Source organism: Periplaneta americana, chromosome 12 (genome assembly GCF_040183065.1).
Source record: "Periplaneta americana isolate PAMFEO1 chromosome 12, P.americana_PAMFEO1_priV1, whole genome shotgun sequence".
NCBI classification, from domain to species: domain Eukaryota; kingdom Metazoa; phylum Arthropoda; class Insecta; order Blattodea; family Blattidae; genus Periplaneta; species Periplaneta americana.
The window spans coordinates 158,982,364-158,995,457 of NC_091128.1; the positions used below are offsets into that span (position 1 = coordinate 158,982,364).

A 13,094-nucleotide genomic window follows, 5' to 3' on the forward strand; every position below is an offset into this window, starting at 1 on the left:
GTTGATTGCAATCAATTCATCATAAGCAGGACGTTGGGGAAGGACTATGTTTTCAATTCCAGGTAGACAAAGAGCAAAGGTGTGCCTAATACAGCCATCAATGAACTTGGATGTTGAAACAATATGAGGAAGAGTGGCATTGTACATATATTCATAACAACTCGCAGGGGCGAATGACAACTTCGAACACCGAGGTACCTTTCTACCATAAGATTCTACAGAAAGACCTCTTTTGTAAAACATGGGCCACCAGTTAATGAGTGGCTTAATTTTTGTGCATGCGTAAATATTTTATATGGCCTATAAAGATTTTTGTGGCCTAAGGAAATAACATTTTTATGCAGTATTCATTTACGTCAGTGATTCAGTGTAAATATTCTGAACTTACCTACAATCCTCACCAGTTCGTCTTTCAGCCACCAATTCTCCAGAGTAAGTCACATGTTCAGTGCCTTTAACTTTGGCTTTCTTTAATATATTTCGTTTCCAACTACAAGTATCACTACGTCTCTTTTTGCTTTTCAAACTCTCAGTCTCCATTTTAATTAGCCGAAATTGCGCATAATATAATAATTTGTATTAAAACACAAATAAAGATCAGAGCAGAATAAACAGACCGCTTCAAACAATGAAGATAGCTGATAGTATAGTAAGTATAAAGGTTTGTCATCAGATGGAAACGCCGCTAAATGGCAAGTTCACAGCTAGAAGGCCCTCTATCCTGGAGTAAGGGCATTTTAGCATGACACGAAAAATGAAATGCTCAACTGTGCGTGTGTATGAAGGCTTGAGGAAAGTCCTTTTAGCACAGATTGTATATTTATGTGTAAGGATGTTGAATCTGTAATTAACTCATTTTTGCAAAAATACGGAGAAAGGGCCTTTTAGCAATGACCAATTCAAATGTAAACCAACACAAATGGGAAATTGTAGGACAGCATTGTAATGGAGTTCCTGTATGATTTGTCACCGAACAAACAGATAAGAATGTGGTTTCAACAAGATGGGACCACGGCATTGTTCGGTGTTCACTGGATTGGACATGGAGGACCTCAGCCATGGCCTCCACTGTCACCAGACTTCACACCCTTGATTTATTTCTATGGAGGATTTGTGAAACAGCAGTTTTTCAGAGACAATGTCTACATCTACAGATGACTTGAAACAAAGAATGACCTATGTTATCCAGCACGTCCCACCTGAAACACTTTTAAGCGTGACAGAAGAATGTCATGATCGAGTGAGGCACTTTCTTTAAGTAAATGGAGCACATTTTGAACATTTGCGGTAGTGAACATACTGTACACAATTGTATTTTCAATTACAGCAATGTTTTCCATTTGTCAACTGAATTTTGTATCATACGGTATATCATCACAAAAGAATGAAATGTATGTTTCACAGCAAGAATTATTATGAGGGGTAAAATAATTGCAAACAGCAAATTGATGTAAGAAATTATTTTAAAGAAATTTATATATAGGTATTACTTACTTACGTTCCAATGATCCGGAAATGAAGATTCAGATATTTCTCCACCTGGAACCAAAGAAACACTCGTTAAGAGAGTAAAATAGAAACTATTTTAATGTTTTACTAATTGTTTTAAAACTGCTGATTATTAAATTAAATAGAGTATACAAAAATGTGAAAAAGAATTTACAAACTAACCCAATGCCATAACAGATTTGAAGAACTTTATAATTAAGATAACATTAAGAATGAAATAAAAACCATACAAGGAAATGAAAATATTGATCCTTTAACATGGGAAGAGTTAATTAATAGTCTAAAGTAAAGCAAAAACCATAAAGCATCAGATATTATAGGTAAAAAAACCTGCTAATTCAACTTCAACGCCATATGTTTATGAAAGTCGATAAATCTAGTCACACTTTCTGTTACTATGGTGACGACATTTCAGTAGGCCATGAATGACAGAAATTAATATGTTTTTAAAATATAGCAATATGCGTTACAAGAGCGGTATATTGAATTTTTCATGTTCGAGGTAAAGTTTGAAAAAGCGAAACGTAGTTGAGCTTTTTTAATTTCCGAGAATTGAAAGAAAACATACCGCTCGTGTATCGTACATTATGTTGTGCGAAGATCGTTTATTACATACCTGAAAGAGGAATTTCTAATTAGTTGCAATGAAATCTCCATCTTGGTTTCTGTTCAATGACGGCAAATTTGCTAAACAAAAATATCTATCTTCAACATTGTTGCTTTAAAATGGTTTCTGTGTTTACTATACTCCAGCAGGCCGAGATATACGTCTGTCTTTCCCCCCCCCCAAGTCTATGATGAGTCTGGAATCTTGTTGATTTTTTCACGGCTTCCTTAATGTTACTTGCATCACGAATGCAGTAACTTTAGTGGAGTTGTAGAGTTTACTTAATTTTTGCAAATATTTAAAAACAATAATTAACAGTGCAATTTAGGTGAAATTGCAGTGGTAAGTTTCCAATTTATAATTATTACTATATTGAACGTCTCTAAAAATAATATATTAGAAGCCTAAAGCAGTAAAATCAATATGTCACTTAAGCGGTAAGAAGAGGAAATTATGTGTGTTAGGTTGGCAATACTGAATGTGGAATTTTAGACTTTTCGCAGATTGGTTTTGTGCGGAGACCAAGCAAATACGCACGATCTCGCACAAAAGTAGTTTCAAATCAAGAAATCCGGATATTAGTTACATAACTATAAAGCTAAACACGACAATAATGAAAACCAAACATGGAAGACAACAATGACAAATACCAGAATGATGATGATGATGATGACGGGACATGATTGTGTTTCTCACAATGAAAATTATTAACACGTGTACTGTTGGAATCCGTCAAATATATTTCTTAGTGAAAGTAGAGAAAGCTAGTCGAACAATATCTTCTACAGTTCACATCTACCAACAAAAACAAAGGAACAAAAATCCACTGGACGACTCAAATACGGTGTACCACGCTCCTCCCCTCTCCCTATACGTCACAGAGCGACAACATGGGGCGAATTAAACTCCACATATCGCTTTTAACGTATTAACGTTGGCAGCAGTGATGATTATCTTCCCACGAAGATAGACGTTCATTACCATGAAAGCGCTTTGTTTCGCTTCATTTGTTCCTACTGTTCCGATTCATAATGGTCAGTCCATTTTGTTGAAGTTGTAATGAGCGTGCTGCATTTGCAGCCTGATTTCATTATCTGATTCCTTATTACGTCGAATAATTCGATGTCAAGTCAGCTTCATTATACACAGCAAGATTTTGCAGCTCAGTTTTAAATAGTGCAATGGTAATTGACATATACCTTCCTGCTGCATATTTCACTTATTAATTGATTATATTACCATTGTTGAGACAAATTGAGGGGACGTTTATATAATTTTTAAAACTTCTACAATACTATCATCTGTACAAAATTTGTTGCCATTAAGACCTAATAGTAATGACGTACTTTTAATCGTAATATGCGTTACAAGAGCGGTATGTTGAAGTTTTCATGTTCGAGGAAAAGTTTGAAAAAGCGAAACGTAGTTGAGCTTTTTTAATTTCCGAGAATTGAAAGAAAACATACCGCTCGTATATCGTACATTATTTTGTGCGAAGATCGTTTATAACATACCTGAAAGACGAAATTCCAATTAGTTGCAATGAAATCTCCATCTTGCTTTCTGTTCAATGACGGCAAATTTGTAAAACAAAAATATCTATCTTCAACATTGTTGCTTTAAAATGTTTTCTGTGTTTACTTTACTCCAGCAGGCCGTGATATACGTCTGTCTTTTTTTTCCCCCAGTCTATAAATGCGAACTTAAAACAAACGGTAAGGTTATGGAATTATTTATTTTTCATTTTAATATTTTAACAATATTATTTATATAACATATTGCAGTAATAACATCGGCATCTGGAATCTTGTTGATTTTTTCACGGCTTCCTTAATGTTACTTGCATCTCGAATGCAGCAACTTTAGTGGAGTTGTAGAGTTTACTTAATTTTTTGCAAATATTTAAAAACAATTATTAACAGTGCAATTTAGGTTACATTGCAGTGGTAAGTTTCCAATTTATAATTATTACTATATTGAACGGCTCTAAAAATAATATGTTAAAAGCCTAAAGCAGTAAAATCAATATATCACTTACGCGGTAAGAAGAGGGAAATTGTTCTGTGTGTTAGGTTGGGAATACTGAATGTGGTATTTTAGACTTTCCGGGGATTGGTTTTGTGTGGAAACCAAGCAAATACGCACGATCTCGCACAAATGTACGTTTTATATTGACGCCACTAAAAAGGCTCCTTGCGACCATGTTTTTAATATTTTTAATTCATATTATGCGAAAAACCTTGAAAATAGTAATGAGAATAAAAATGAATTAGCTTTTTGAGTTCATTCTAAATAGAGCCACACAATATATATATATATATATATATATATATATATATATATAGGCCTATATATTTTTTTTCCGAGCGTGTTTTTTAACCACTTTACTAATGTTCTCAGTAGGCCTTGCAATTAAACTTACAGCACACATGCGGTAAGTAAATAACAAATGAATAACACCTATCAACAAATACGAATAAAGAAAAAATGAATGACATCTACCGACAAATAAGAAACTAAAATGATTAATAATAATTTAATTTTTTATTAAGATTTGCCAAAAAATAGTACGCAATACAAGTGTGTTGCAGAAACTCGAAATTGAAAATTGACGACTTCATCTAGTCTTTTCGAACTTTTCATCGATTCTGTAAATCCCATTCACCACACTAGTATTGCAATATACTATTTCTGTACGATCGTTTTTTTTATTGTAGGTTATTTACAGCTATTGTTGTGAGGCCTTGAAAGTTAGAATTCCCACAAAGAAACTTGTTGCTAGGGAAACCATTCTTCATAACAAAAAACTGTACTGAAATAGACCCATTACAGTGCACTTATTGTTACTTAGTTACCATTAATAATCCGTGGCGCTACAGCCCACGAAGGGCCAAGACCGATCAGCCGGCTGCTGGCCTCACGGCCGCATGCCGAAGCAGAGGTGGACGATCATCCAACCAGAATGGAGGTATCGTGTGGGTAGCACGATGAGCCCCCCCCCCCCAATCGTTATAGCTGGTTTGCGTAACCTGATTTCGCTACCTATCGCAGCTCCCCAAGTGCATCACGATGCTGAGTGGGCACCGGTCCCATACACCGGCCGAAATTTCTTGAGAAAATTTCGAACCAGCGTGCATTCCGTAACGCGAGTCCTAGGCAGGATGCCTTAGACCACGATGCCACGGCGCGGGACACTTAGTTACCATTACAGTGCAGTTTTGCGAAGGCTTTGGAATAATATTGCTCTAAATTTTCATTGCAAAATATATTGTCTTTGCTTACTTACTTACTGGCTTTTAAGGAACCCGGAGGTTCACATAAGCCCGCCATCTGTTCCTATCCTGAGCAAGATTAATCCATTCTCTATCATCATATCCCACCTCCCTCAAATCCATTTTTATATTATCTTCCCATCTACGTCTCCGCCTCCCTAGAGGTCTTTTTCCCTCCGGCCTCTATATGCATTTCTGGATTCGCCCATACGTGCTACATGCCCTGCCCATCTCAAACGTCTGGATTTAATGTTCCTAATTATGTCAGGTGAAGAATACAATGCGTGCAGTTCTGTGTTGTGTAATTTTCTCCATTCTCCTGTAACTTCATCCCTCTTAGCCCCAAATATTTTCCTGAGAAACTTATTCTCAAACACCCTTAACCTATGTTCCTCTCTCAACGTGAGACTCCAAGTTTCACAACTATAAAGAACAACCGGTAATATAATTGTTTTATAAATTCTAACTTTCAGATTTTTTGACAGCAGACTAGATAACAAAAGCTTCTCAACCGAATAATATCAGGCATTTCCCATATTTATTCTGTGTTTAATTTCCTCCCGAGTATCATTTATATTTGTTACTGTTGCTCCAAGATATTTGAACTTCTCCACCTCTTCAAAAGATAAATTTCCAATTTTTATATTGCCATTTCGCATAATATTTCCGTCACGAGACATAATCATATACTTTGTCTTTTCAGGATTTACTTTGCAATTTTAAAAATATGATCGTGCAAAAAATGTTGTACAATTTCCATTAACTCTACGGTATGGGTCGTCCTGCTTTACTTCCTTCCCGGAAGAATCCATGTTCATTGTTTTATCGTCCTTTAAAATCCATCTGTCTCGTCACCCAACTTATTAGCCTATCAAACGGTTGTCGCACCGAGGACCTTATGGCATATCACAAATCTAATTTTCGGTAACAAAGATGTATAAATCTATAGTTATTCGTAGATAACACAAACACTTTCAACTTTATACAGGGACATCATTTTATTTTACTTCAATTTTTATTGTACCTGAGTTTTTGAATGTATTTCACTCCCACCCCTTCTACGAATGAAGTTCAACCGTCTTCCACACAGATCCAAGTCATAGTAGCCTTACCGTCACAGTACGTTCCAAAAATATGTTCGCGTTTTCCAATGACGAAAGAGCTTTCAATATTGCATCATTTTCGCAAAGGTACTGTCGTCCATTTGCCTACGTCGCATTCCGGTTTTCCCCACCAGCTTCTATTCGCCTCTCGGTAAAGGCTAGTGGCTGGGCTGTCTTAGCTCTTTTCTGAGAACATTAAATTTCTGTTAGGAATTGGACGTCTACGTAATATTATACAACTGTTTAAAATAACTTAAATAACAGGCCTCGTTAAGTAATTAACTGTCACGTGATTTCCCTCCTTTCTACGATCCTGCGACATAATCACTTGGACGGACAGTAGATAGAATGTCTGAGTAATTTTATCTTTTCGGATCGAGCAGAAGTGAAGATTGAATTTACAGTACGTAAGGTACTCTTTTATAGAGTAGGTACAGAATTATTTCAACATGAGTTAGGCCTACTAGTACGAAGGACGAAACTGATAATTGGAATTACATACATTATTCGAAATGAACCGCCACCATTTTGAAAAATGTGTTTAAATATCCATATTATGATTATTTTTCAATTTAACTTCATTCTCTATATTGTACGCTAATGTGCTATAGACACTCTAATATACACTGCATAATGAATACGTCCGTATGGACAGCTCAGTTCGTGAGTAAAAACACTTATTGTTAATACTGTACTGTATTCTGATTAAACAAAAACCTAATGAAAATTATCAAACTCAAAAGCTTGATATTTCATAGTTCACGTAAATGGATGAACTACTTTTCTTCCCTCCTATACCTAGTAAAGTGATTTGTTTGTATATTACGCCATCGAACTCCAGTCATGGAAGGGGTTAGCAACCGTTAATTCAAAGGTATAGACAGGTTAATATCAGAAATGTTAGTAAAAATAAAATGATGTCCTTGTATAAAGAGAAAGACACAATATCGTGAGGTGCTTGTGTATCGACCACGTTTCTGCCTTGAGCATGATATAATCGTTGGAACTATCCCCCTAGGCAGTTCCCTTAAATTAATAACACTTGAGACCAAGGCTCTGTACACTGTTGACCGCTATTTCGATACCCTTGGGACCAAGCGGTCTGAATTTCTAGTCACCGCCTGCTAAATTAATGTTTTAGGTCGTCGGGCGGGCTTGCCTGACAGCCGGGCGCGCGTATGACGTAGACAGCGTTGCTAAGGCTTGGTGTTGTGGTTCAACTGTTTACTGGAGTGTTATTTATTCACTCTAAAATCTACCCTCTACTTAGTCTACGTTGAGAGACTTTCTTTTCATCGCAACGTGTCCGGAAAAGGGAAAAGCGCTTGGAAAACACCTAAAATATATTTATTATTATTCCTTACATAGGTGATTCGCAACCTGTAGTGCGCACTCCGCATGAGGCTCCTATATAAAGTATAAATGTAGATTATCAAATATGAACATTCATTCAATTTGAACTCTTGTCTACAGATGGTTAAAGATCGCCGATATACAGCTTTAAGTTAAGTTTAGGTACTGGGTGTAAATCTAACCAGCGTAAAAATGTGTAGGATACAGTCTGTCTGAGATGAAAGACCGGCGTCGTTCTGAACTCATCTCCAGTGCTTATTTTCGAAAGTAGTCTACGACGAAAGTCATACGATAATACTGTTTTTATGTTATTCTTTACATTATTCTTTACTTGTAGTCGCTTGACCATCTTACCAATTCCATTAATTCATCTCATACAATAGCATTTGTTAAAAAAATTGCATTTCATTAATATATACCAGCATTTGCCTTTTTAATCACTAGCATTTGTTTATTAATTATTAGCATGTCTCTTTTAATCACTAGCATTTGTTTATTAATTATTAGCATTTGTCTTTTTAATCACTAGCATTTGTTTATTAATTATTAGCATGTCTCTTTTAATCACTAGCATTTGTTTATTAATTATTAGCATGTCTCTTTTAATCACTAACATTTGTTTATTAATTATTAGCATGTCTCTTTTAATCACTAGCATTTGTTTATTAATTATTAGCATGTCTCTTTTAATCACTAGCATTTGTTTATTAATTATTAGCATTTGCCTTTTTAATCACTAGCATTTGTTTATTAATTATTAGCATTTGTCTTTTTAATCACTAGCATTTGTTTATTAATTATTAGCATTTGCCTTTTTAATCACTAGCATTTGTTTATTAATTATTAGCATTTGTCTTTTTAATCACTAGCATTTGTTTATTAATTATTAGCATTTGCCTTTTTAATCACTAGCATTTGTTTATTAATTATTAGCATTTGTCTTTTTAATCACTAGCATTTGTTATTAATTATTAGCATTTGTCTTTTTAATCACTAGCATTTGTTTATTAATTATTAGCATTTGTCTTTTTAATCACTAGCATTTGTTTATTAATTATTAGCATTTGTCTTTTTAATCACTAGCATTTGTTTATTAATTATTAGCATTTGCCTTTTTAATCACTAGCATTTGTTTATTAATTATTAGCATTTGTCTTTTTAATCACTAGCATTTGTTTATTAATTATTAGCACTTGTCTTTTTAATCACTAGCATTTGTTTATTAATTATTAGCACTTGTCTTTATAATCACTAGCATTTGTTTATTAATTATTAGCATTTGTCTTTTTAATCACTAGCATTTGTTATTAATTATTAGCATTTGTCTTTTTAATCACTAGCATTTGTTTATTAATTATTAGCATTTGCCTTTTTAATCACTAGCATTTGTTTATTAATTATTAGCATTTGCCTTTTTAATCACTAGCATTTGTTTATTAATTATTAGCATTTGTCTTTTTAATCACTAGCATTTGTTTATTAATTATTAGCATTTGCCTTTTTAATCACTAGCATTTGTTTATTAATTATTAGCATTTGTCTTTTTAATCACTAGCATTTGTTTATTAATTATTAGCATTTGTCTTTTTAATCACTAGCATTTGTTTATTAATTAGATCATTTGTTTTTTTAATCACTAGCATTTCTTTATTAATTACTAGCATTTGTTTTTTTAATCACTAGCATTTCTTTATTAATTATTAGCATTTGTCTTTTTAATCACTAGCATTTGTTTATTAATTAGATCATTTGTTTTTTTTAATCACTAGCATTTCTTTATTAATTACTAGTATTTGTTTTTTTAATCACTAGCATTTCTTTATTAATTATTAGCATTTGTCTTTTTAATCACTAGCATTTGTTTATTAATTAGATCATTTGTTTTTTTAATCAGTAGCATTTGTTTATTAATTATTAGCATTTGTTTTTTTAATCAGTAGCATTTGTTTATTAATTATTAGCATTTGTCTTTTTAGTCACTAGCATTTGTTTATTAATTATTAGATCTCTGTTTTAATCACTAGCATTTCTTTAAAATTAGCGTCATTTGTTTTTGTAATCACTAACATTTGTTTACTAATTATTAGCATTTGTCTTTTTAATCACTAGCATTTGTTTATTATTTAGTTGTATTTATTTAATCACTTTCGTTTGTTTATTACTTACTTGTCTTTGTTTCACAATTACTTGCATTTGTTTATTATATACTGACACTGTCTTTAATCACCAGCATTTGTGTAGAATTTACTAGCAATAGTTTTTAATTACTAGTATTTACTATTTACCAGCTTTTGTTATTAATATCTAGTATTTACTTATTATATACTAGCATTTGTTTATTACTTAGTAGTATTTGTATTTTAATCATTACCATTTTTTATTTTAATCACTAGCATTTGTTTACGATTTACAACAATTTGTTCTTAATCACTACCATTTATAAATTACAAGAAATTATTTTGTAATCACTAGCATTTGTTTATTATTTACTTGCAATTGTTTTTAATCGCTAGCATTTATTATTTACTACCTTTTGTTATAATCGCTAGCATTTCCTTATTATTTACCAGTATCTGTAATTTAATCACTAGCATTTGTTTATTACTTATTAGCAGTTGTATTTTAAACACTAGCATTTGTTATTTAATTACCAACATCTGTTATTTATTTGCTAGCATTTGTTTCATAATAACTAGCTTTTGTTTTAGTAACTAGCATTTATTTATTATTTACTAGCATTTGTTTCTTGATTACTAATATCTGTTTACTATTTGCTAGCATTTATTTTATAATCACTAGCATTTGTTTTTAATAACAAAGATATCTTTATTTTCACCAGCACTTTTTTAATCACTAATATTTACTTATTAGTTACATGAATTTGTATTTCAATCACTAGCATTTGTTTATTATTCACTAGCAATTGTTTATTATTTACAGACATTTGTTTCCTAATTGTATATTATCGCGTAATGATATTTGCATTTCATTTGTATATATTCTCTCGTACAAATGACATTCATTTACTGAAAAGCAAGTATCTTCATTTATTGTCAAATCTTAATTCTTCTATATCCGTAAACATGTTTATTGCAACCTGGCAATTCTGACGTTTTCAATTCCCGACTTCAAAAGCCATTCATACAGTTATCACACGGATTATTTATCAACTCATTACAGCCAGATGTTTACCTCTTTTCCTCTCGGCAGAGAATCAAAAACTAACAAGAAGGCGGAGTGATGTCATCCCTCTGACACCTCCACGTGGCAGCTTTGAGCCAATTTGAGGGAACGAACAACCAGATAAGAGAATGTACAACGGCAAGCCCCATCTTCAAGGAGGAAGAATTATCTAGAGCACAGAAAAGCGAGGCTTTGAAATATCGCTAATGAGGGAATTTGTGTCTACCTACACCAATAACAATTTTTTGCCTACCTCTGTAAGGTTTTCATACAGTTCAACCAACTAGTAAAATATTATGCTCTTTCGAGGGTACACAAATTATTGTTTTTTTTTTTTGTTTTTTAATTTAATTTAATTTTATTTTTATTTTATTTTATTTTTTTTTTTTTTCAATTTAAAGCAGCTAAATGTGAACGGAAAATTCTCAAGGGAAGTTGGGGACGGGGAAACACTTTTTTTTTTTTAATTAAGCCCAAACCAAGTTGTAAGGTTTGAACATAATATAATGTGCCCCAAAATGACTGTTCCGATTTCAAATACGGTTTATTTTGGAAAGTATCAGGAGCAAAGCAGTTATTCTGAAAAGACAGCTAGTTTATTTATTTCTGTGTTAAAAATTGACTAATGCTGAGTATTTTCCGGAATTGAAGGGTTCAGAACCATAGTGGGCCAAGCGCCATTTACTAAAACAGTAGAAAACAAGGGTAAAAATGAAGTTATTACCATAATTCAATGGAAACATATACCAAGTAATATAAAGTATACACATTAAAACTAAATGATATGTCAACATTCATTAAACTATGGTATTCACTTAACTTTAACCCTTGCTTTCTCCGTTTTTAATAAATGGCGCTTGGCCCAATATAATTGTAATTTACCTCTTATTACTGACTATGCAGAGTGTTTCCGAGGTACTATTACAAATTTTCAGGGATGATGGCGAAGGTACATGTATCAATTTGAGATAAGGAACCTTGGTCCGGAAATGACAGAGTGGAAAGTTATAAGCAAAAATAGTTGTGTGGAAATGGAATTGTAATTTGGCACCACGTGCCCTCCTTCCCTTAACTTCTGGAACAGCCGTGGAAAGATGGTATGGGCCGGATGTCTCCTACGTGGGTACTTGTCCCGATACAATCTGTGAGCTTGTCTACTGTTCCCATTGGCTCATCCATATTCTAAAATCAGGTCTGCTTATTCCGCTCTCGTGTACTCCTCCATTTCACTAGGACTGATCGACTGGACACTGCAACTTGTACACATACACTGCTGTCTACAGACGTGCATATCAGGACCGACCATGTCCGTTACACATTACGCTATCTGCATTGATTTAGTGTAGTTTCCTGTCCCCACCCCTCAGACAGCGCACTGAATGGAATACTGTAAGTAGACAACGTAAACAACGTCAGGTGAATACAGTGTGTGTAAGATGTACAGAAAAATACACAAATAAAGTGTACAGAGGAATAAAATTATTTCATTTCCACACAACTATTTTTGCTTATAGCTTTCGACTCTGTCATTTCCGGACCAGGGTTCCTTATCTCAAATCGATACATGAGCCCTTCGCCATCATCCCTGAAAGTTTGTAACATTAGCCCGGAAACACCCGGTATACTACAGAGTGATTCATATAAAACTAACACATTTCTTTCTTTCTTTATTTCAAAACGAATGATGCTAGCCAGAATCTGTTATACCTCAAATTTAGAGTATCTTTGGGAGATTATTAACCGCTATAGCAAATGTTGAAAATTCTTTATTTATTCGGCTGGAAATTCACTTAATGGCCAGTTTTTAACGTCAAATTAAGCAGGAGTTTTGATTCCTTGCCACGAGATGCGCAGATGTTTATTCTTTATTCTCTGTATTTATTGTCATCAAAATTATTATTCTTTTAGAGATCCAGTTGTTCACAATTTGCTTACCAGTCCCAGTATTGTGTTTCTTTGGGGGGATTACGAACACCAGATTCTCTCTGGTATGCCCTTTCAGTAACTGTAATTGAATTCGTAATCCAGTATTGCTTCACAAGGAAGAGCCGTTCATTTAGCTAATGT

At 33.4% G+C, this 13,094-nt stretch overlaps 1 protein-coding gene across 1 annotated transcript in view; it reads right to left on the reverse strand.

Annotated features, from left to right (window-relative positions):
• The window catches only part of SPR (Sex peptide receptor), a 1,638,905-nt gene that overhangs the window by 923,274 nt on the left and 702,537 nt on the right, over nt 1–13,094 (reverse strand). The window contains exon 5 of the mRNA XM_069842363.1: nt 1,499–1,539. The gene's annotated coding sequence lies outside the window, so the exon portion shown is untranslated. The remainder of the gene's footprint in view (nt 1–1,498; nt 1,540–13,094) is intronic.